This window comes from Elaeis guineensis, chromosome 6, assembly GCF_000442705.2.
Source record: "Elaeis guineensis isolate ETL-2024a chromosome 6, EG11, whole genome shotgun sequence".
NCBI classification, from domain to species: Eukaryota; Viridiplantae; Streptophyta; class Magnoliopsida; order Arecales; family Arecaceae; genus Elaeis; species Elaeis guineensis.
Window position 1 is genome coordinate 78,840,046 of NC_025998.2, and position 25,349 is coordinate 78,865,394.

The window sequence follows — 25,349 nt, forward strand, 5'->3', positions numbered from 1 at the left end:
AGTGAAAGCGAAAGTCAAAGCCCAACACGGAAAGCTTCTTGGTATAAGCAGAAGCAGCCGGGGGGAGGAGCGCTAGCCCGGCCAGCTGGCCTGGGAAGCTTCAGCTCGTACTCCGGAAGAACCCAATACTGAATCTTAATCAGTGAAAGTTCGTTCGGAGTCAGAGAGCTGGGAATGATGTCTGGTACAAAGATCGAATGAGGTTCATCTGTAGAACTAGGATTTTGTGGGACTGGAACGGACGAACTCCTAGAACTGCTAGAGGAGGAAGTGTTGGAGGACATTATGAATCAAATGAAAATCCTAAAAAATTCTAAAAAAATTGGGAAAAATAAGAGATAGGACGCTCGCAAAAAATCAAACAGGAAGAATGCAAAGGAAGAAAAATGAAAGAACAACAAAAAAGAAAAGGGGGTTCTGGAACTAACCTAAGCTGGTCCAAGAGATGTAGAGATGCAGAGATGCAGGGATGAGGGTCGACCCGAAGAACGCCTAAGGCCGAGAGGGACGCTGAAGGAGGGTGAAACTCTCGGGAAGAAGAAGGGCACTAATAGAATTCTTAGGCAAAGTGAAACCCCTGAAGGAGGGGGGCGGGTTTAAATAGGCAACGGGGTCCGATGCAATAATGATTGCAGATCTCCTCTGGTCGATCTACAACCGTCGCATGTCCCACTCATCATGGCAGGCGACTGACAACTGATAGAATCATTATTACACCGTACTTAGAGCAACGCTCTAGCAAAAATTTCAAAAAAAATCTTTTCGAATTGCCTCGATTTGAAAAGACTCCAGCACTAGCACGTCAAACGCCAAAATATCTGGAAACAACTGAATATGAAAATTGAGGAGGGTAACTTCGGCTGTGAAAATTTTTTTGTACTTCCTTCATTCGAAACTCGAACTTGAAAGTAGGGGGACTGGTGTTGGGTATAAAATAATCCCAGCCGAAGTTCATAAGAGGCCGACCCTCCCAGGGCTCTTCCAGCTTCTAATCTTGTGCGGCGTCTTTCTGAACTCCCCCGACTGTCCGAGCTTCCATAATACCTTCCGGACTCCCCCAGCAGTCGACCTTCCACAGTGTCCTCTAGATTCCTCCAACAGATGAACTTCTATCGTGCCATCTGGACTTCTCCAATAATGAGCTCCTCCGTTCATCTACCGAACTGCTCCAAATGCTCTCCGGACTTCACTATCAGCCGATTTTCTACAGTGATCGACTACTCTCTGAATCTCTTCCAGACTTCTTCCAGCCACGATCAACTTTACTCCGAACTTCTTCTGGACTTCGTCAATGATCGAGCTTCTCCAGCAGCAGGACTTCTACAATAACCAGACTCCATCCAAGTTTCTACGGTGGTCGACCGCCTTTCGAATTTTATCAGAGCTCCTACAAGAGTTGGACTCCATCCGAACTTCTACAGCAGATGGATCCCAAACGAATGTCTACAACGGACGGACTCCACCAGTCAGATCTCTACTCTGAACTTCTATTGCAAGCAGACTTCATCCAAGCTTTTACAATAAGAAGTCTCCGTCTGAGCTTCCATGGCAACCGATCTTCGTCCGAGCTTCTACAGTAAGCGGCCTCCTTCCGAGCTCCTACAAGAGCCGGACTCCGTTCGAACTTCTACAGTGGATGGATCCCAGACGAATGTCTACAACGGATGGACTCCACCAGTCGGATCTCTACTCCAAACTTTTATTGCAAGCGGACTTCATCCGAGCTTCTACAACAAGAAGTCTCTGTCCGAGCTTCCACAGCAACCGATCTTCGTCCGAGCTTCTACAATAAGCGGCCTCCTTCCGAGCTCCTACAAGAGTCAGACTCCGTCCGAACTTCTACAATAGATGGATCCCAGATGAACATCTACAATGGACAGACTCCACCAGCCGGATCTCTACTCCAAACTTCTATTGCAAGCAGACTTCATCCGAGCTTCTACAACAAGAAGTCTCCATCCGAGCTTTCACGACAACTGATATTCGTCCGAGCTTCTACAGTAAGCGACCTCCTTCCGGACTCCTACAAGAATCGGACTCCATCTGAACTTCTACAATAGAATTAAATTCTAACTCCTCCAGTGGTCGACCTTCCACAGTGTCCTCAAGACTCCTCCAGCAGATGAACTTCCACAATGCCTTCCGAACTCCACTATCGGTCGACCTTCAGCTAGACTCCCCATGAAATCGGACCTCTCCAACGGACAATCTTTAGACGAGCTTCTACATCAGATAAATTTTAGACAGACTTCTCTAGCAATCGAACTCCTACCGAACTTCTCCAATAGAAAGTTTTCGCTCGAGCTGCTACAGCAGATGACTTCAGTCTGCAGCATCAGTGCCTAAGGCACCCAACAATAGTCCATCAGCAACCTCGAAAACATCGAGGCTTCTCTCAGATTACTGAGACAGAGAGCTATTCCACTCCACCAGGCATCCCAACCGAGCTTCAACCATCCGGCCCGAACTCTCTGGCAAGTCGCGACAACTGACACCACCACTCTCCATAACAAACTCCACGTAGTCCCACGACTCTCTGGCAAGTTGCGATAACAGACACCACTCCACTCTCCATAACAAACTCCACATGATCCCACCACTCTCTGGCAAGTCGTGACAACGGACACCACTCCACTCTCTGTAACAAACTCCACATGGTCCCACCACTCTCTGGCAAGTCACGACAACTGACACCACCACTCTCCATAACAAACTCCACGTGGCTCCGAACGACCCACTACCAGGCAGTTACGGATGTCGCTGTCAATCAGTTACGGTCTCCCATCTATAAAAGAGACCCCCCAGATATGCTTTTCTCTAAGCTCTAAACTCTATCTCAAAACTCTGTAAAAATTCCATTCGAGTACTCCATTTCTGTTGAGGCAGAGTACTGACTTGAGCGTCGAAGGGTCTTACCGGAGCACCCCCAACTCCGGTTTAGACTTTTCTTGCAGGTCCCGATGGCGGCCACGATCCCCTCGAATCCAACTTCTCCAACGTCGATGGAATTCTGCACCAACAGATATGAAGAAATTGGCATGAATCCAGATGTGGCATAAAAGATAAGGATAGAGTCCTAGTTTGACTTGGACTCTTTATTTCTAATTCAATTCTAATTCAAATCAAATTTGGATTGAAACCACTGATAGAAATAAACTTAACCTAATTATAAATCTAAATATCTTATCAAATTCTTAATCCAATTAAGAATTAGCTGAGTCCAAATCCTAATCGAATCAGGATCAAATTTTTCTTATAATCAAGTTTGATCATATCAATCCCAATCTGAGTTGAACTAAATCTAATTCAGTTAGACTTGTTCTAAAGCTCTTTACTCAATCAAATTGAGTCAATTAATAATTTAATTACTAATTAATTCTCTATAAATGATAGAATCTCAATCTCAGTGGGACTCTCCTACAGAGTGCTACTCCAAGTAGGATTCTTCACCAGAGTCATAATCCAATTGGACTCTTCAGCCATCAGATCTGATCAAATCTTCTTAATGCGTATGACCCCATAGGTCCAAACCTAAGTCAATAGTACAGAAATAACTTTTTATACTAATCGATGTAACCATCTAGCAATGATGATCCGACGATCGGATAGGTTAAAGTATTGCAAAGCAACCTTCTAGAACCTATTGGTGTATGGTTATCATATAATTCATCCCTTTGATCCAAATACTTAAGGTGACCTAAGGTTTAACTGTCAACCCTAATTAAGTCGATCACATTATATTTCAACCTTTCAAATCTATCTCATAGATTATCCTGGTCAAGATTTTGCTAAATTGAAATACACTGATGCATATCTCCTACCAATTCAGAGGGGTCAATTTCATCGTGACTCACACACCGACTTGATAAGTACTTGACTGCACCCAGTATCCTTCTGTCACTAAGTTAAAAACTCAGATGGTTTGATACTAAAGTACAGTAAGTTGCTTACAAGTCACTGTGGTGGTCTCAGATCGGAGGGACATGTATATCCATATCCTTCACGAGCTACTCTTGACAGCAGAGTGCTCGACTTATGGTCACGTTTGATGCGAATGTACTCTTACATTCTATCTGTATGCCATAATAGTATCTCCACACTCCTTGATTAAGAGGACAACCAACTCATATGGCACACAATGACCTACACTCGATATCACTATCATCCTAGTAATAACATATCATTTGGTCGTGAGTATTTTTAAGGACTTAACGACAAATCTTCTTTTGTTGATTAATAATAGTCCTAAGAACTTCATTACAACATAGAAGTTCAAAGATGATCAATTTATAATAAAAATATTAAATAATTTTTATTAATAAAAATTTATATACAATTTACAAGTTGAGCACAATCGTCTAACGATTGACTTTAAAGCACATTTTTCAATAACTCTCACTTGGACTAAAGCCAATCAGTACAGTATCGTATATTCTTTTTCATTTGTGATTGTCAAATTTTTTGATTCTGAGAGCTTTAGTAAATAGGTCGGTCAAGTTCTCCCTCTCATCGATCTTTTGACGGTCGATATCACCTTGATCTACGATCTTTCAGATAAGGTGATAATGGTGCAGAATATGTTTGGTGTGTTGATGGGATCTCAATTCTTTGGCTTGAGTAATGGATCTAGTATTATCGCAGTATAATAAGACAGGACCACCAACAAAGGGTATCATTTCGAGCTCGTCAATGAACTTTCGCAACTATACAGCTTCCTTCATAGCATCGGATGCCACGATATACTCCACTTTACAAATAGAGTCTACCATAGTATTCTGCTTAAAACTTTTCTAGCAGATTACTCTACCATTTAGGATAAAAATATAATCTGAAACACTCTTACTATCGTCATGGTCTGACTGAAAGTTGGAGTTGGTGAGCCCCACAAGTTTCAAGTCAGTTTCATCATACATAAGCCACTAGTCCTTAGTATTTCTTAAATACTCAAGAATGATCTTTACGACCTTCCAGTGATTCTCCTAGATCAGACTGGTATCTACTCACTATCCCTAATGAGTATGCCACATCTGATCTCATATATGTCATGATGTATATAATAGAACCCACTATCGAAGCATATGGAACTCTATTCATATGCTCTCTCTCTTGAGGAGTTATCGGATAATCTCCTTTCAAAAGAGAAATTTCTTGGTCTATCGGAAGATAACCTTTCTTGAACTTCTCCATGCTGAACCATTTTAGTATGGTATCTATGTACGTGGATTAAAAAAATTCGAGCAGCCTCTTAGATCTATCCCTATAGATCTTCATCTTTAGGATGTAGGTTGCTTCTCCTAGATCCTTTATGGAGAATTGTGACGACAGTCAAACTTTTATTCCTTATAATGTAGGAACATCATTTCTGATTAAGAGAATGTCATCCATACACAACACAAGAAATACAATTATTGAACTATTTATCCACTTATATATGTAGGATTTTTCTTCATTCTTAACAAAGCCATACGTTCTGATCATTTTATCAAAATATATATTCTAACTATGAGATGCTTGCTTCAATCCATAAATAGATTTTTGAAGCTTGCACACTTTGGACTTATCTGTGGATATGAACCCTTTTGATTGTATCATATGCACCTCTTTGTTTAGCTCTTCATTTAGGAAAACTATGTTGTGCCACATTTTCAGGTGTGTGGAGTACCTCTCACTGGGAGATCAATGAAGAAAACTCCTTGGAAGGGGATGAAACACATTGAAGAAGAACAGTATTTCTAGTTGTAGCAGCCTTGTAAATCTTGTTGGTAAGATTTTTTTTTTCAATTTGATCCCCTTCTCCATCAGATCTAAAATTTATCTTTTGGGGCCTAGAACCACACTTGATGAAGCCTCCAAAGCCAAAAAAATTAGGACCTGAAACTCCTCTTGGGTGGCCAAGAGGGGGTGCTCAAAACAGGGGCATGGAAAAGAGGCAGCACTGGTTCCTTTCTTTTCTTTTTGGGTTGGCAGCCAAAAAACCCAAGGTTTCTTGGTTTTAGGGTGTGGAGAAGACCAGAAGAGAGGGGGAAAGGAAGGAAGAAAGAGAGAGTTCTGAGGGAAAATGATTTGGTTGATTGAACCCTTCATACAAACCCTAAATACAAAGGTATTTATACAAGGTCAATATGACCCAACCACAAAACTCCCTTGGCTAACTTGATATGAGATTTGTGCTAACCCAAACTCATGTACACCCATGATTTGAATAAATCTCATCTATCTAGGATTCAAATCTAGTCCAAAATAAGTTAGCCCCTCATGGCTCAAAATGTTTGGATCTCAAGACCCGAAAGGCTGACATCCTTTCATCCTAGGACCCAAACTAGTCCTAGAAACCCCATGAGCACCTTATGGACTTTGGACCTTGACCTTAGCCTTGGTCCCCTGAGCCTTGGGAGCACCACATGAGGCCTAACAGTCTCCACCTTAGTGCCCCAAGACCTTAGCCAACTCCATCCTGTCCATCAAGCACATCAGTGTCACACATCTTCGAAAGCTATCCCGTGGAAGAACCTTCGTCAGTGCATCCGTTGGATTCTCCTTGGTGTGGACCTTCACCTGCTCCACCTTGCCTTCTTCTATAAGCTCTCTGATCCGATGATATCTAATGTCAATGTGCTTCAACCTCGCATGGTAGATAGAGTTCTGTGCAAGTAACAGTGCACTCTGACTGTCATAGTGCATCCTGACGGCCTCCTGTGCAAGGCCCATCTCCAACACCAAACCCTTCAGCCATAGGGCCTCTTTTGCTACCTTTGTAATGTTAATATACTCCATCTCAATGGTTGATAATGCCATGATGGGCTGCAAGCATGATCTCCATGAAACTAGACCTCCATACAAAATGAATACAAAACTTGTCATAGATCACTGAGTGTCCACATCTCCACCAAAATCAATATCTACAAACCCTCCCATCAGCCTCCGAGCCTCCTTGGATGTGTTGGAAAGTCCTTCAGCACCTCCTCTCTATTTGTAGCGGATGTCGACTCCAACAGTACCCATCAAGTACCTGAAGATCTTCTTCAGTGCTCGCTAGTGCTCCCTGCCAGGCTATGCTATGAACCTATTGACTTGGCTCACTATGTGGGTGATATCTGGCCTACAATACACCATGGCGTACATAAGACTTCCCACACCAGAGGCATATGGCATTCTTTCTATCTCCTAAGCCTCCATCTCAGTCTGTGGCGACATCGTCTTCAAGAGTCTGAAGTGCCTGGCAAGTGGTAGGTCCATCGATTTTACTTCCTTCATCCTTAACCTCTCTAGGACTTTCTTGATGTAGCTTCCTTGAGATAAATGCAGCACCTTCTTGGCTCGATCTCTAAAAATTTTTATGCCTATGATCTATTGGGAATAGTGTCCCAAAGTCAATCGTCAGCCTGTTGACGGTTGTGCTCTTTGTTGTACTAGTACATGAATTATAAATTAATAAAAGTTATTTTGGTATTTTTCATCACAAATTATTTCATCTTCTAATAAACTCCTGTGTTGTGGTGAAGTCCTTAGGACTATTTAGACTCGACAAAGAAGGATTTGTCATTTAGTTCTTAAACCAGTTCGCGACCAAATGATATGTTGTTACCAAGGACAATAACATTTATCAAGCATAGGTCATTGTGTGCCATATAGGTGTTGGGAATAGTGTCCTAAAACCAATTGTCAGTCTGTTGACGGTTGTGCTCATTTTTGTATTTGTACATGAATTATGAAATAATAAAAATTATTTTGATATTTTTCATCATAAAATGTTTCATCTTCTAATGAATTCCTATGTTATGATGAAGTTCTTAGGACTATTTAGACTCGACAAAGGAGGATTTATCATTTAGTCTTTAAATCTGTTTGTGACCAAATAATACGTTGTTACCAAGGACGATAATGTTTATCAAGCATAAGTCGTTATGTACTATATAGGTTGGTTGTCCTCTTAACCAATGAGTGTAGAGACACTACTATGGCATACAGGTGAGATGTAAGGGTACATCTGCACGAACGTGACCGACTTTGGAGCTATTTCTGCTGTCAAGATTTGCTCTGATAGAATATGGGTATAAATGTCCCTCCGACCTGAGACCACCATAGTGACTTGCAAGCAACTCACTGCACTTAGGCACTGGACTACCTGAATTTCTAATTCAGTGACGGAAGGCTGCTGGATGTAGTCAAGTACTTGACTTGTCAGTGCGTGTGTCAAGATGGGATTGACCACTCCAGTTTAGGAGCTGTGTATTGTCGTGTTTTAATTTAACAAAACCTTGGCCAGGGTAGTCTTTGTGAGGAGTCACATGACTGTTTGAGTTGAGCACGATTCGGATGATCTGATCAGGGTTGACAGTTTAACCCTGAGTCGTCCTAATCACAGGGGTCAAAAGGATGAATTATACAGTAACCATATTCATGTAGGTTCTGAGTGTTGCGATTGTGACTTTTCAATATATCCGAATGTCGGGTACCATTGCTAGATGGTCACTTCGATTAGTACAGGAATTGGTTCCTGTGCTACCGACTTAGGTTTGAATTTGTGGGGTCACACACATTAGAGGTTCCTATCTGATCTAATGGTTGATGTAGAATCCTACATATTTGAGACTCAGTGATCGAGAATCAGGATTCTCTGATCATGAGTGCCACACATTATGGGTACCGAGGTCAAGAGTCCCACTGGTTGGGACTTTTCGATCAGGATTACATATCGATGAATTCTAATGTCTGATTGCTCATCAGATTTGGACTCAGTATTTATGAGAGGTTCAATTAGTGATTTGATCACTAATTAACTCAATTTGATTGAGTAATTATTTTTGGATCAAGTTCAATTGAATTGGATTTAGTTGGGTTTGACCCGATTAGGTTAAGAGTTGACCTAATCGTCAAGATGGTTTGGTCCCTGATTTGATCAGGGGTTGGGCTTAGTCAATTCCTGATTTGATTAGGATTTTATTGAGCCTAATTAAGTCTAATTAAGTTGGGTTTAAATTAGTATAATTGGACCTAACTTATTTGGTTCAATTAGGTTGGTTTAAATAATTAAACAACCTTGACCTAATCTCCATGCGCCACCTCACTTCCATTGCACCCATTTGAATTTATGAGAAGGAACTTCTCATGAATTATTTCCTCATGCCAAGCCCTCTCCATGCCCCACTTTAATGTGCCATATAAATGGATAAGGATGATTGGTTGGCCATTCAAATTTAAAATAAAATTTGAATTTGAATGGACAATCAATCTTTGCACCTTATCCCTTTTTTTATACCCCATTTATTACATGAGAAAAGATTTCTCATGAAATCACTCCATGCACAATTTAAGCCATGCCTCACACCTTTAGTGGATAAGGGATGAGTTGGTGTCTATTTGAATTCAAAATTTGATTTGAATTCAAATGTGCAATTACTCATCTTTATCCTTTCTTTTGGATAACATGTTTGACGTTGTTATAAAAGGAGGAGAAAAGTGGGGCATGCAAGAAGAAGATTTTTGGAGAAAAATTTTGGGGTGTGAGAAGTCTTGTGCGTGAGAAGGAAGTCCATATCCTTTTAAGAGAAAAAGAAAGAAAAGAAAGAAAAGTGGGTGCAAGGTTTTCGGTGAGTTCCCTAGAGTTTTAGCCTGGGGTTCGGGAAGTGAGAAAGTGAGCTACGAGTGTCGTGAGCCCACAAAATCTTAGAAAAATCTTCAACATCCTCTCAAGCACGTCTGTTGATGATCCAAAGTGTCTGAAGAATCGACAAATATCGATCGAAGGAGTTCGATCAGCATCGACCGTCAAAAGGGCTCTACAACGAGCTAGCACTCATGAGGAGTCAATCAGATCGAGAGCTTCGTGTGGATGATCCGCAAAGGCCAGACACGCTGTGTAACTGTGTCGCAATGATCAGACTCTTCCGACGGTGATCAGATTGTAGCAATCTACTACTCGCACAAAGGTATTGTGTTCTAAACACATTATAGTAAAGTGTTTACTGTTCGAATTTGAATTTTAAATTTAAATGAATGTATGTCATATATCATATTTAGATCCTAGTATAGGATAAATTTATATTTTAGATTAATTAATAATTTCACTGTAAAATAATGATTTTGAAAAAATTTTAAAATTACCATTTTACCCCTGCACTGAATTTTCCCCACAAATGGTATCAAAGCGGGTTCTTAGATATGATATATATATTTGCATGCATAGATTAAGTTGTAATCTAAAAGTTTAAATTTGAAATTTGAAATTCAAAATTCAAAATTTGAATTTTGAAAGTTGTTCAAAATTCAAAATTCAAAAATTTAAAATTCAAAATTTAAAATTTAAATTTTAAAATTTGAAATTTGAAATTCAAAATTTAAAAATTTAAAATTCAAAATTTGAAATTTGAAATTTGGTTGAAATTTCAAATTTGAAATTCAAAATTTAAAATTTGAAATTTGAAATTCAAAATTTGAAATTCAAAAATTTAAAATTTGAAATTTATTTGAAATTTGAAATTCAAAATTTAAAATTTGAAATTTGAAATTTAAAATTTAAATTTTAAAATTGGTATATTTAGATATACTTGATCCAAGTAGCAAGTAATCGAATTGGGTTGGTTGCCATGGTCGTCCGGTCATAAGAGAAAAGCAGGATTTAAAGGCCCTCTCCTCCTATTCGATGGGGTCTCCTATGGCGGTAGGGGTGCCACTGTAATTATATCCCACGCAGATGAAGCAGTGAAAAGAATTAATTATAAAGGTTCAATTGTGAAATTTATCATGAATGTGTTAGATTAGATCTAAAGGAATATTCATGATTTATTTTAACTAAGTTATTTTCTGTTATGTAATTAGCAATAGGATTGCTATTTATGAAATGTGCTAATCTATTTGTGAAATGAGTCAACATATTTGGTGAACAGAAAATAAAACCTTTCAAATTTGAAAATTATTTTTGAAATGCCAAACCCTGACCCATCAGTCCAAATACTTAATTAAAAGAATTAAGTGTTGTCTAGTAGGTCTAGAATTGTGAATTAAGATCTAAGACAATAGCATAAACTTGTGGGTCAATGGGTTAGATGGATTAGGTCCATAATTGGGTTAGACCTAAGGTTAGTTTAAAGAAATAGACTAAATTAGAGTAATTGATCAAATCTAATCAAAAGTTGAATTAGATTAGGTCAAAGATACTCTAGACTCAACTCCAATAGTTATAGTTGAATGGGCCCATGTCTTTAACTAGACCAAGATGGACTTAATTCATAGCTATGTGGTGGAACCCTATTTACTAAGTTGATCAAATTAAAACTAATGAACCGGTTGGTGTCTAAGATAAGTTTGGCAGTTTGACCAGTGATTTTTAAGCGGGAGCTACTTGCAGTGATTCGATCTCTGACGAGTTAATGGCTTATCCCCACCACTGATCTCACTTACCTAGCCAATCTGGTGAATTAGATTTTGATTAGATTACTTGGTGATTAGGGCTCACCCATGTCATTAGGTAAATCAGTTTGACTGATTTAGGTGCTCCTAATACCAGCTTTAATTAAATCCTTTTTTAATCTGACTTGGTGAAATCAATGGGAGGATTGAAATTGGCTAGATATTTTCTTCTCATCTATCCTTTAATAAAATCTTCAAAAATTATTAGGTCCCTAAAAATGATTAAGTTATATTGATAACTAAGTCATAGCCTCCCATTAAGTGAGTGATAATGAGTCCATTAGTTTAATAATCATTGGAGGCCCAAAGGCCTGGTGCTTATTGACTAATGGAATTATCATTCATAATATGATAATTTGGTTTGAGTCTTTCTGATGGTGGTCAGGTTGGCCAGCCAAAGTCGGGCCTGATCATTTATTGGTTCGATTCACCAAATCAAATCATGTTAATGGTTAGACCTAACCAGATCTTTTCAGTGGAGGTCAAAGCCTACTGATTAGGTTCTGTGGCAAAATCAATTACTAGAAGTTGTTTAGAGAAACAACTGGTTATGAACCTACCCATAGATGCACATGGGTTGACCAACCAAAGTTGGGCTCGTGTGTAGTTTGTGTGGATTCTAGTACCCATTAAGAAAATTAAATTAATTCCTCGAATTGGAGGTTGAGGCTACCAGTTCGTAAAAATACTGTGAGAAACTTTAAACTAAAGTCCAAGTCTTTAGTATTTATAATTTATGTACTAATAGATGTCTAGTTTTCTTTTATGCAGCTATGGCCACTACCCTGTCCCTCCGGTTATTATTAGATAATGACAAACTCATGGGACCTAATTTTGATAGCTGGTATCGAAAATTAAAAATCATCCATGAGCATGAGCGGATCCTTTATGTAGTAATGGATCCGGCACCTGAGGAGCCAGCCCCGAACGCTCGAGGGATGGTCCGAGATACTTACCAGAAGTGGCTCAACGACCGTACCACCGTTCGATGCATATGTTGGCGGCAATGAATGATGAGTTCAGCTGCAAGTTTGAGAACGCTCAGCCATAGGAGATGCTTCAAATGTTGAACGACTCCTTTGACACGCCTGATGATGTTGAAAGGCACAAAACTAGTTGTGCCATTTTCAATGCTCGGATGAGGGATGGAGCCTCAGTCACTGATCATGTACTGTACATGATCGAAATGATTGAGCGCCTAAGCAAACTGGGCTTTTTTCTGCACGAGCAGCTCAGTAAGGATGCGATCCTTAATTCTCTGCCTAAGTCCTACCTTCCCTTCCTTACTCATTTTCGAATGACAAAGCCTACAGTGAACTACCACGGCTTGTTGGGGTTGCTGCAGAACTTTGAGAAGGACCACCAGCTCCATAAGGAGTCGATAAATATTGTGGGAGGGTCTTTTTCTGATCGTCGACCCTTTAAGAAAGGGAAGAAGAACAAGAAGAAGAAGAATAAGAAGGTGCAACCGCATGCTGGGATGTCTGCACAGGGTCAGACCAAAAAATGCAAGCCCGACTAGAGCCAGGCGGAGTGCTTCTTTTGCAAGAAGCAGGAGCACTGGAAGAGAAACTGTCCTCTATACATTGCCTCTCTGGACCCGAACAGGCCGAAGAAGAAGCAAGGTACTTATATGATAACACCTTGCAATTTTTCTATTTGTGATACTACTGTCTGGGTATTGGATACCGGAAGCCCTTATCATATTTGCAATTCGATGCAGGGTCTGCAAGTCAGTAGGAGATTTGATGAAGGCGAGAGATTCTTGAACGTTGGAGATGGAAGCAAAGTTTTAGTTCTAGCATTAAGAATCATGAACCTTGTAATCAATTCTTGAAACATAATTCTGAGTGAATGTCACTATTGTCCAAACTTTTTATTAAATATTATTTTTGTAGGCCTTTTGGCCATGAACAGTTATCAATTTTTAATAAAAAAAATATTTGCAATATCATTTTGAATGGTGTTACAATATTTGTTGGACAACTTTATAATAGAATTTACTTTCTATCACAACCTGTTAATATGGTTCAAACCTCCGGTAAATGCCCTAGAATAGATAATGTGTCAGAAGTCTACCTTTGGCACTGTAGGCTAGGTCATATCAATAAGAACAAGATAAACAGGTTGGCTCAAGAAGAAATTCTTGAAGTAGGTGATTGTGAATTACTTCCAACCTGTGAGTCCTGTCTTCTTGGTAAAATAACTAAATCACCTTTTACTGGAAAAGGTGAGCGAGCCAGTGAACTCTTGGGTTTGGTACATTCTGATGTATGTGGACCCATGAGCTCAAGTGTAAGAGGTGGATATTTCTACTTCATAACCTTCACAGACGACCTATCGAGGTATGGGTATGTCTATTTAATGAAGCATAAATCAGAGTCATTTGAAATGTTCAAACTATTCCGAAATGAGGTAGAAAAATAAACTGGAAAGTGTATTGAAACTCTTCGATCTGATCAAGGAGGTGAATACCTTTCCAATGATTTTCTAACATATCTTGGGGAGAATGGGATTCTCTCTCAGTGGACTCCTCTTGGAACACCACAACATAATGGTATATCTAAAAGGAGGAATCGGACCTTGTTGGACATGGTTCGATCCATGATGGGGTTTGCTCGTCTGCCGATCTTCCTCTGGGGATATGCACTCAAATCGGCTTGTTACCTTCTAAATAGAGTTTCGAGTAAGTCTGTAACCAAAACACCATATGAGATATGGATAGGACGTAAGCCAGTACTCTCGCACCTTAGGGTTTGGGGGTGTTCGGCTTATGTTAAACGTTTAATTACGGACAAGCTTGGACCTAAGTCTGACAAGTATAATTTTATAGGGTACCCAAAAGAGACTAAAGGGTATTACTTCTACCTAGCTGATGGGCAAAAAGTATTTGTTAGCCTTAAGGCAATCTTTTTGAAAAAAAAAGTTCCTTGGTGAAGGGACTGTTGCCTCTAAGGTCGAACTTGATGAAGTTCGACAGGTGGAAAAACCGACACAAGTTGCTGAACCTGAATCGGATTTGGTTAGATCAGATCCGGATCCCATTGTTCAAGCACCCTTAAGGCGATCTGGTAAAGTACCACATCAACCGGACAGATACTATGGTTTCTTGGTCCGGGATGGCGATCCTATCGAACTTGATGAAAATGATGAGGATCCGATCACCTACATGGATGCAATGCAGAGACCCGACTCTGAGAAATGGCTGGAGGCCATGAAATCCAAAATGGAGTCCTTGAAGGTCAACGATGTGTGGACATTGGTTGATCCACCCGAAGGAGTAAAACCCATAGGGTGTAAGTGGGTCCTTAAGAGGAAGAGAGGCACAGACGGAAAGGTGAAAACCAATAAAGCCCGTCTGGTTGCCAAGGGATATCGTCAATGTTATGGTATAGACTATAATAAGATATTTTCTCCTATGGCAATGCTCAAATCCATTTGGATTATGCTTGTGATAGCTGCCCATCTGGACTATGAAATCTGGCAGATGGATGTGAAGACAGCTTTCCTAAACGGACAGCTAGATAAAGAGGTGTATATGATACAACCTGAAGGATTCACATCCATAGATGAGTCTAAGGTGTGTAGGCTACAGAGGTCCATTTATGGACTTAAGCAGGCATCACGGAGTTGGAACATACATTTTGATAAGACGATCAAGACGTATGGCTTCGTTAAGAATGGAGAAGTGCCATGCATTTATAAGTGGGCTAATGGTCCAGTAGTAGTATTTCTTGTATTGTATGTGGATGACATTTTCTTAATCGAAAATGATATCCCTGCATTATAGGGAATAAAGATTTGGCCGTCGTCACAGTTCTCCATGAAGGATCTGGGAGAAGCTTCCTACATCCTAGGGATGAGGATCTTTAGGGATAGATCTAAAATGTTGCTTGGTTTATCTCAGTCTACATACATTGATACTATGCTGAAGAGGTTCAGCATGGAGAATTCCAAGAAAGGCTATCTTCCGATAGGCCATGGAATTTCTCTCTCGAAGAAGGATTGTCCGACAACACCTCAAGAGAGAGAGCATATGGGTAGGATTCCATATGCTTCGATAGTGAAATCTATCATGTACGCCATGACATGTACATGATCAGATGTGGCATACTCACTAGTGGTAGTGAGTAGATACCAATCTGATCCAGGAGAAAATCACTGGAAGGTTGTTAAAACCATCCTGAAGTATTTAAGAAATACTAAGGACCAGTGGCTTGTTTATGGTGAATCGGACTTGAGACTTATAGGGTTTACAGACTCTAGTTTCCAGTCTGATCACGATGATAGCAAAAGTGTGTCGGGATTTATTTTTACCCTTAATGGTGGGGCTATCTACTGAAAAAGTTCCAAGCAGTACACAGTGGCTGATTCAGTTTGCGAGGTGGAGTATGTCGCTGCATCAGATGCTGCCAAAGAAGTGGTGTGGCTGAGGAAATTCATCACCGAGTTCGGAGTAGCACCCTCTCTTGTTGGTCCAGTTCTGCTCTACTGTGACAGCTCTGGAGCCATTGCTCAAGTGAAGGAACCCAAGGCACACCAGCAAACGAAGCATATTCTGCACCGCTACCATCTCATCCTGAAAATTTTGGATCGAGGTGACATCAACCTTCAGAAGATCGACGGAAAGGAGAACCTGGCTGACCCATTCAGTAAAGCCATTGCAGTGAAGGAGTTCGACGACTACAAATCGAAGATGGATATTAGATACTGCACCAATTGGCTTTAGGCCAAGTGGGAGATTGTTGAAAATAGTGTCCCAAAGCCAATCGTCAGCCTATTGATGGTTTGCTCATTTTTGTATTTGTACATAAATTATGAATTAATAAAAATTATTTTGATATTTTTTATCACAAAATGTTTCATCTTCTAATGAACTCCTATGTTGTGGTGAAGTCCTTAAGACTATTTAAACTCGACAAAAGAAGATTTGTCGTTTAGTCCTTAAATCTGTTCGTGACCAAATGATACGTTGTTACTAAGGACGATAATGTTTATCAACCATAGGTCGTTGTGTGCCATATAGGTTGGTTATCCTCTTAACCAATGGGTGTGGAGACACTGGTATGGCATACAGGTGAGATATAAGGGTACATCTGCACTGAATGTGACCGACTCCGGAGCTATTTCTGCTATCAAGATTTGCTCTGATGGAATATGGATATAAATGTCCCTCCGACCTGAGACCACCATAGTGACTTGCAAGCAACTCACTGCACTTAGGCACTGGACTACCTGAATTTCTAATTCAGTGACGGAAGGCTACTGGGTGTAGTCAAGTACTTGACTTGTCAGTGCGTGTGTCAAGATGGGATTGACCACCCCAGTTTAGGAGCTGTGTACAGTCGTGTTTCAATTTAGCAAAATCTTAGCCAGGGTAGTCCTTGTGAGGAGTCATATGTCTATTTGAGTTGAGCACGATTCGGATGATCTGATCAGGATTGATAGTTTAACCCTAAGTCATCCTAATCACAGGGGTCAAAAGGATGAATTATACAGTAACCATATTCATGTAGGTTCTGAGTGTTGCGATTGTGACTTTTCGACCTATCTAAATGTCGGGTACTATTGCTAGATGGTCACTTCCATTAGTACAGGAATTGGTTCCTGTGCTACCGGCTTAGGTTCGAACCTGTAGGATCGTACACATTAGAGGTTCCTATTTGATCTGATGGCTAATATATAATCCTACATGTTTGGGACTCAGTGATCGAGAATCAAGATTCTCTGATCACGAGTTCCACACATTATGGGTACCGGGGTCAAGAGTCCCACTGGTTGGGATTTTTCGATCAGGGTTACATATCGATGAATGCTGATGCCCGATTGCTCATCGGATTTGGACTCAATATTTATGAAAGGTTTAATTAGTGATTTGATCGCTAATTAACTCAATTTGATTGAGTAATTATTTTTGGATCAAGTCCAATTGAATTGGATTCAGTTGGGTTTGACCCGATTAGGTTAAGAGTTGACCTAATCGTCAAAATAGTTTGGTCCCTGATTTGATCAGGGATTGGGCTTAGTCAATTCTTGATTTGATTAGGATTTTATTGAGCCTAATTAAGCCTAATTAAGTTGGGTTTAAATTAATCTAATTGGACCTAACTTATTTGGTTCAATTAGGTTGGTTTAAATAATTAAACCACCTTGACCCAATCTCCATGCACCACCTCACTTCCATTGCACCCATTTGAATTCATGAGAAGGAACTTCTCATGAATTATTTTCTCATGCCAAGCCCTCTCCACGCCCCACTTTAATGTGCCATATGAATGGATAAGAATGATTGATTGGACATTCAAATTTAAAATAAAGTTTGAATTTGAATGGGCAATCAATCTTTGCACCTTATCCCTTTTTTTATGCCCCATTTATTACATGAGAAAAGGTTTCTCATGAAATCACTCCATGCACAATTTAAGCCACGCCTCACACTTTTAGTGGATAAGGGATGAGTTGGTGTCCATTTGAATTCAAAATTTGATTTGAATTCAAATGTGCAATTACTCATCTTTATCCTTTCTTTTGGATAAGACGTTTGACGTTGTTATAAAAGGAGGAGAAAAGTCGGGCGTGCAAGAAGAAGATTTTTGAAAAAAAATTTTGGGGCATGAAAAGTCTTGTGCATGAGAAGAAAGTCCATATCCTTCCAAGAGAAAAAGAAAGAAAAGAAAGAAAAGTGGGTGCAAGGTTTCCGGTGAGTTCCCTAGAGTTTTAGCCTGTGGTTCGGGAAGTGAGAAAGTGAGCTACGAGTGTCGTGAGCCCACAAAATCTCAGGAAGATCTTCAACATCCTCTCAAGCACATCTGTTGATGATCCAGAGTGTCCAAAGAATCGACAGACGTCTATCAAAGGAGTTCGATCAGCATCAACCGTCAAAAGGGCTCTACAACGAGCTAGCACTCGTGAGGAGTCGATCAGACTGGGAGCTTTGTGTGGATGATCCGCAGAGGCTAGACATACTGTGTGGCTATATCGTAATGATCAGACTCTTTCGACGGTGATCAGATTGCGGCTGTCTACTACCCGCACAAAGGTATTGTGTTCTGAACACATTACAGTAAAGTGTTTACTGTTCGAATTTGAATTTCAAATTTAAATGAATGCATGCTATATATCATATTTAGATCCTAGTGTAGGATAAATTTATGTTAATTAATTAGATTAATTAATAATTTCTACTGTAAAATAGTAATTTTGAAAAAGTTTTAAAATTACCATTTTACCCCAGCACTGAATTTTCCCCACAATAGGTTGGTTGTCCTCTTAACCAAGGAGTGTGGAGACACTGGTATGGCATACAGGTGAGATGTAAGGGTACATCTATACTGAATGTGACCAACTCCGGAGCTATTTTTGCTGTCAAGATTTGCTCCGATGGAATATGGGTATAACTGTCCCTCCGATCTGAGACCGCCACGGTGACTTGCAAGCAACTCACTGCACTTTGGCACTGGACTACCTGAATTTCTAATTTAGTGACGGAAGGCTGCAGGGTATAGTCTATTGGAGCATAATCTTGGCTCCTCCCACGGACCTTGGGTGCAGCAGAACCAGCAACGAACAAATTTGGAGACTTCTAGACTCGATCAAAGGCCCTTGACGAAATCAGCCTGGTTGCTGTCTTCTTCGTCAGCCTTTCGTTCCAGATGAAGAACACCTCTGAAATCACCTCTAAAAATCTAAGATCTAGTATCCAACTAGACCAGGCCTAGACCGAGGTCTTTCAATTCATAGATCTTGAATCAGGATGTTCTAGATAGGGAAGAAGGTAGATGGAGACAGACCTTGCAGATCTATCCTGCTGCAGCCTTTCCTGTAGATCTGTTGATGGAGATCTCACCCGTGCCTCAAACGACCTCAGATCAACTCCAAATCTGAGAGGAACTTGTATCAACCTCTTCTCAAGAGATTTCAAGTCCTGGACTTGATGTTTGGATGGCTGCAAGAGAGGGAGAAGAGAGAGAGTTGGTGGCACAAAGAGGGGAGCCTAGCACCTCCCCTTGCTTTTCCTGCCTTTTTGGGACCTGGTGGCAAGAAACCCTAGGGTTTCTTGCTCCTGGGGCATGGAGAATAGCTGGAGAGAGAGGGAGAAGAGAGAGAGAGACTTGGGAGAAAGAGTTTCATATTCCTTGGCTTAATCAAACCTATACAGTGCATGTATATATAAACACAGGGTCATGTGACCCAAACCCAAAACTCCCTTGACCAACTCTATGGGAGATTAGGTTAACCCAAACCCATGTACACCCATGACTCGACCTAATCTCATCTATCCTAGATCCAGACCTGCCCCATAAAGAGTTGGTCCCTTGAGGCCCACATAAGCTAGACCTCAAGAAACCGAAAGGCCCACAGCCTTTCAACCTAGGGCCCAACTAGCCCTAGAGCCTCTATGAAGCCCTCATGAATGATGGACCTTGGCCTTAGCATTGGTCCCCTAGGACTTGGGCACACCACCTGGATCACAACAATCTCCACCTTGGTGTCCCAAGGCCTCAACTAGCTCCACTCTGTCCATCAGCCACATCAGCTCAACACATCTCTGAAAGCTGTCCCGTGGAAGTACCTTCGTAAGTGCATCAGTTGGGTTCTCCTTGGTGTGTACCTTTACCAGCTCCACCTCACCATCCTCCACAAGCTCCCTAATCTGATGATACTGAATGTCGATGTGCTTTGTCCTTGCATGATAGACTGAGTTCTGTGCTAATAGAAGTGTACTCTAGCTGTCATAGTGCACTCTAATGGCCTCCTAAGTAAGGCCCATCTCCGTCAACAAACCCTTCAGCCAAATTGCCTCCTTAGCTACTTCTGTCAGTCCGATGTACTCCACCTTTGTAGTGGATAGGACCGTGATAGGCTGCAGACTCGATCTCCAAGAAATAGGACCTCCATACAGGCTAAAGATAAAGCCTGTCGTAGACCTCTGGGTATCCACATCTCCATCAAAGTCTGCATCTACATAACCGCCAATCAGCCCCTGAGCCTCCCTGGACATGTTAGAGTATCCCACTACACCTCCTCGCTGTCCGTAACAAATGCCAACTCCAACTGAACCCGCCAGGTATCTGAATATCCACTTCAGAGCTCTCCAGTGCTCCCTACCAGGTTGTGCCATGAACCTGCTAACCTGACTCCCTGCATGAGTGATGTCTGGCCTATAACAGACCATCGCATACATCAAGCTCCCAACTTCTGAAGCATAAAGAACCTTCTCCATGTCCTGAGCCTCCACCTCAGTCTGTGGCATCATGGTCTTCGAGAGTCTGAAGTGACCGGCAAGTGGCAGCTCCACCGGCTTTGCTCCCTTCATCCCGAACCTCTCTAAGACCTTCTATATATAGCCCCCCTAAGATAGATGCAGTACCCTCCGAGCTCGGTCTCTGAAAATCTCCATGCCTAGGATCTTCCTTGCAGGGCCCAAATCCTTCATCTCAAACTCCCGAGATAAGGATGCCTTCAAATCCTGCACAACCTTCCTACTCTTGCATGTTATAAGCATGTCATCCACATACAAGAGTAGGAACAGCCTAGAACCATCCTCAAGAGACTGAACATAAGCACAAGGATCAAACTCGCACCTGAAAAGTCCAATGCTGCGCACATAGGAGTCAAACCGTTTGTACCATTGCCTCGGCGACTGCTTCAGCCCATACCGCGACTTCTGCAACAAACAAATCTTTCCCTCTGATCCTGGATCCCTGAAATCGGGTAGCTGCTCCATGTAAATCCTCTCCTCCAAATGTCCATGGAGGAATGCCGTCTTGACATCCATCTGCTCCAGCTCTAAATCCTGAGCTGCTATAATGCTCAGCAACACTCTGATGGAAGTATGTCTGACGATGAAAGAGAAGACCTCGCTGAAGTCGATGCCTTCCTTCTGAGAGTATCCCTTGGCCACTAACATTGCCTTGAATCTGATACCTCCCTGCTCTGAAGGCCCTTCCTTACGACTGTAGACCCATTTGCAGCTAATCGGCCTCTTCCCCTGTGGCAATTGCACCAATCGCCACGTCTGGTTCTGGTGGAGAGACTGCATCTCCTCGGACATCGCCTGGACCCACCGCTCTCTGTCCTGGCTCTCAATAGCCTCCTGATACATATATGGATCTCCATTCGCTGTCACCAGAGCATATGACAGCATCTCCTCAAAGCCATATCGGTCCGGTTGCCTGATGGTCCTCTTGGGCTTGTGTAGGGCAACACCGATATCAGTCCTCGGTCCAGCTCGCTCCTGCTGGACCTCTCCACCTTGATCATCCATCCGAGTTCTCTCCACCTATGGAGACACCTTAGGTAGGTTCTCCACCTGAATGTCATGTCCTCCCGTAGTACCTGCAAGAGGCAAAATCAAAGAGGTAAGCTGTCCAGCAGCGCCCTGCTGGACCTCCTCCTGCTCTTGCTGCTCCTCCATGCCTGCTCGCCTCCGTAGGACTGACTCCTCATCAAAAGTCACATCCCAACTAATGATGACCTTCTTTTCCAAGGGATCCCACAGCCTGTATCCCTTGACTCCTCATAGATAGCTTAGAAACACCATCTTGCATGATCTGACGTCTAGCTTGCTCCGCTCACCAACTCCAATGTGCACATAGGTCGTGCACCCAAATACCCATAGATGGCCCAGCCCAACTGTCCTCCCAGACCACACCTCCTCTGGAAGCCTGCCATCCAAACTGGTGTGAGGTGATCGATTGACCAAGTAACCTACTGCGTCAACTGTGTCAACCCAGAACTCCTTTGGAAGCCCTGCCTGCAGCCTCATGCATCGTGCCTTTTCTAGAAGTGTTCTGTTCATCCTCTCGGCCACCCCATTCTACTGTGGAGTCCTCTTAACTGAGAAGTATCTCCTGATCCCACACTCCTCACAGTAGTCCTGGAACTCTCTGCTGGTGTACTCCCTGCTATTGTCTGACCTCAGACACTTCACGCTCCTCCCCTGCTCCTTCTCCACCTCAGCTCTCCAGAATTTGAACTTGGTGAAGACCTCTGACTTCTCTCTCATGAAGTAAATCCAGAGTTTTCTTGAGAAATCATCAATTAGGGTCATGAAGTATCTGGCCCCATTCCTAGCTGAAACTGGGGCTGGTCCCCACACATCCGTGTGTACTAACTCCAGAGGGGTTGCACTGTGGGCTGTACTGATGTTGAACTGAACTCTCCTCTGCTTTCCCATCTGGCAAGGCTCATAGATCTCCCCTGCAGCACCATCCTCCAGATTAGAGATGAGTCCTCTCCTGCTCAAATCCCTCAACCCCTTGTCACCCATGTGGCCTAGGCGGTAGTGCCACATCCTATAAGCCTCCTGCTGGTCTTGTGCTGCAGCTGCTGCATCAGACTCTTCGGTCACCACAGATCCCTTCATGCGATAGAGGTTATTGTCCAACCTCCTACCTCTCATCACCACCATAGCTCCATTGGAGATATTCAGTACTCCGCTTCTAGCCCTACTGTTGAAGCTGTATCCATTGCGCTCCAAGTAGCCTAGTGACACCAGATTCTTTTCTAGCTTCGGGATGTGCTTTACATTTGTCAATGTCCTCACAATCCCATCAAACATCCTCACCCTGACTGTCCCTATCCCAGCCACCTTGCAAGGATGATTGTCGCATAGAGTCACTGATCCCTCATCTATCTTGGTGTATGTCGCAAACCAAGACCTGTGTGGTGTGTAGTGATGTGAGCACACAGAGTCTAGTGTCCACTCCTCTGTGTAATGCCTGTGACCATCTGATACCACAAGTAGATCATCCTCCACCTGCTGCCCAGCAACTGCACTCACTGATTCTAAGCCACTTCTTTCTCCCTTCTTGCTCTTTCATAGTGGACATTCTCGCTTGAAGTGCTCGAACTCGTTGCACTTGAAGCATTTCACCTCTTTCTTTCCCTTTCTGGACTTGGACCGCCCCCTGGACTTGCTTCTGCCTCTGTCTCTAGCTGTCCTCTCCCCTACTGCCAAACCCTCCTGGGGAGCCCGATCTCTAGTCAACTTTTTTCTTTGCTCATTAGACCTCAGCACCGAGACCATGTCCTCATATTCCAGAGTCTCCTTACCGTAGAGCAGTGTAGTCACCAAAGAATCATATGATCCTGGCAGCGAACACAATAGCAACAGGGACTTGTCCTCCTCATCCAGCTTCACCTCGATATTCATCAACTCCGTACATAACTGGTCGAACCTCTGAATGTGGCCAATCACATCAGATCCCTCCTATATTCGAAGACTGTACAATCTCTTCTTCAGCATCAGCTTGTTGCACATATTCTTTCCCATATACATGGTGTGCAACTTCTACCAAAGGCCCTTTGGGGTCTTTTCTTCTAGCACCGAATACAACACCGCATCCGCCAAACATCCTCTGATCATCGAGCATGCTTTCTTCTCCAACGATGCCCACTGTCTATCTGTCATTCCCTCAGGCTTCTCATCCAAAGCCTGATCCAGATCTGCTTGCACCAGAAGATCCTCCATCCAGATTTTTCACATGAAAAAATTCTCCTTGCCATCAAACTTCTCGACATCGACCTTCATATTGCTGCCCATGACTGGATCCAAGCCAAACAAGCAATATAAAATCAAGAAGTGTAGAATATACCTTGATGGTACCTTACTGAAAATTTTCAGCACTTGAGATCTTCAACTTTTCGAGCTTGGAAAAGCTTCCTCACCACTGTGGCTCTGATACCAACTATTGGAGCATGATCTTGGCTCCTCCCATGGACCTTGGGTGTAGCAGAACCAGTAACAAACAAATCTGGAGACTTCTGGACTCGATTAAAGGCCCTTGACGAAATCAGCCTGATTGCTGTCTTCTTCGTCAGCCTTTCGTTCCAGATGAAGAATGCTTCTGAAATTACCTCTAAAAAATCCAAGATCTGGTACCCAACTAGATCAGGCTTGTATCGAGGTCTTCCAATTTGTAGATCTTGAATTGGGATATTTTAGATAGGAAAGAAGGTAGATGGAGACAGACCTTACAGATCTATCCTGCTGCAGCCTTTCCTGTAGATCTGTTGATGGAGATCTCACCCGTGCCTCAAACGACCTCACATCAACTCCAGATCTGAGAGAAACTTGTATCATCCTCTTATTAAGAGATTCTAGGTCCTGGACCTGATGTTTGGATGACTGCAAGAGAGAGAGAAGAGAGAGAGTTGGTGGCACAAAGAGGGGAGCCTAGCACCTCCCCTTGCTTTTCCTGCCTTTTCAGGACCTGGAAGCAAGAAACCCTAGGGTTTCTTGCTCTTGGGGCATAGAGAATAGCTGGAGAGAGAGAGAAAAGAGAGAGAGAGAGACTTGGGAGAAAGAGTTTCATATTTCTTGGCTTAATCAAACCTATACAGTGCATGTATATATAAACACAGGGTCAAGTGACCCAAACCCAAAACTCCCTTGACCAACTCTATGGGAGATTAGGTTAACCCAAGCCCATGTACACCCATGACTCGACCTAATCTCACCTATCCTGGGTCCAGACCTAGCCCATAAAGAGTTGGTCCCTTGAGGCCCACATAACCTAGACCTCAAGAACCCAAAAGGCCCACAGCCTTTCAACCTAGGGCCCAACTAGCCCTAGAGCCTCTATGAGAGATGGGGCCTCAGTCACCAATCATGTACTGTACATGATCGAAATGATTGAGCATCTAAATAAACTAGGCTTTTTCCTGCACGAGCAGCTCGGTAAGGATGCGATCCTTAATTCATTACCCAAGTCTTTCCTCTCCTTTCTTACTCATTTTCGAATGACAAAGCCTGCAGTGAACTACCATGGCTTGTTGGGGTTGCTGCAAAACTTTGAAAAGGACCACCAGCTTCATAAGGAGTCGGTGAATATTGTGGGAGGGTCTTCTTCTGGTCGTCGACCCTTTAAGAAAGGAAAGAAAAAGAAGAAGAAGAAGAACAAGAAGGTACAGCCGCATGCTGGGACATCTGCACA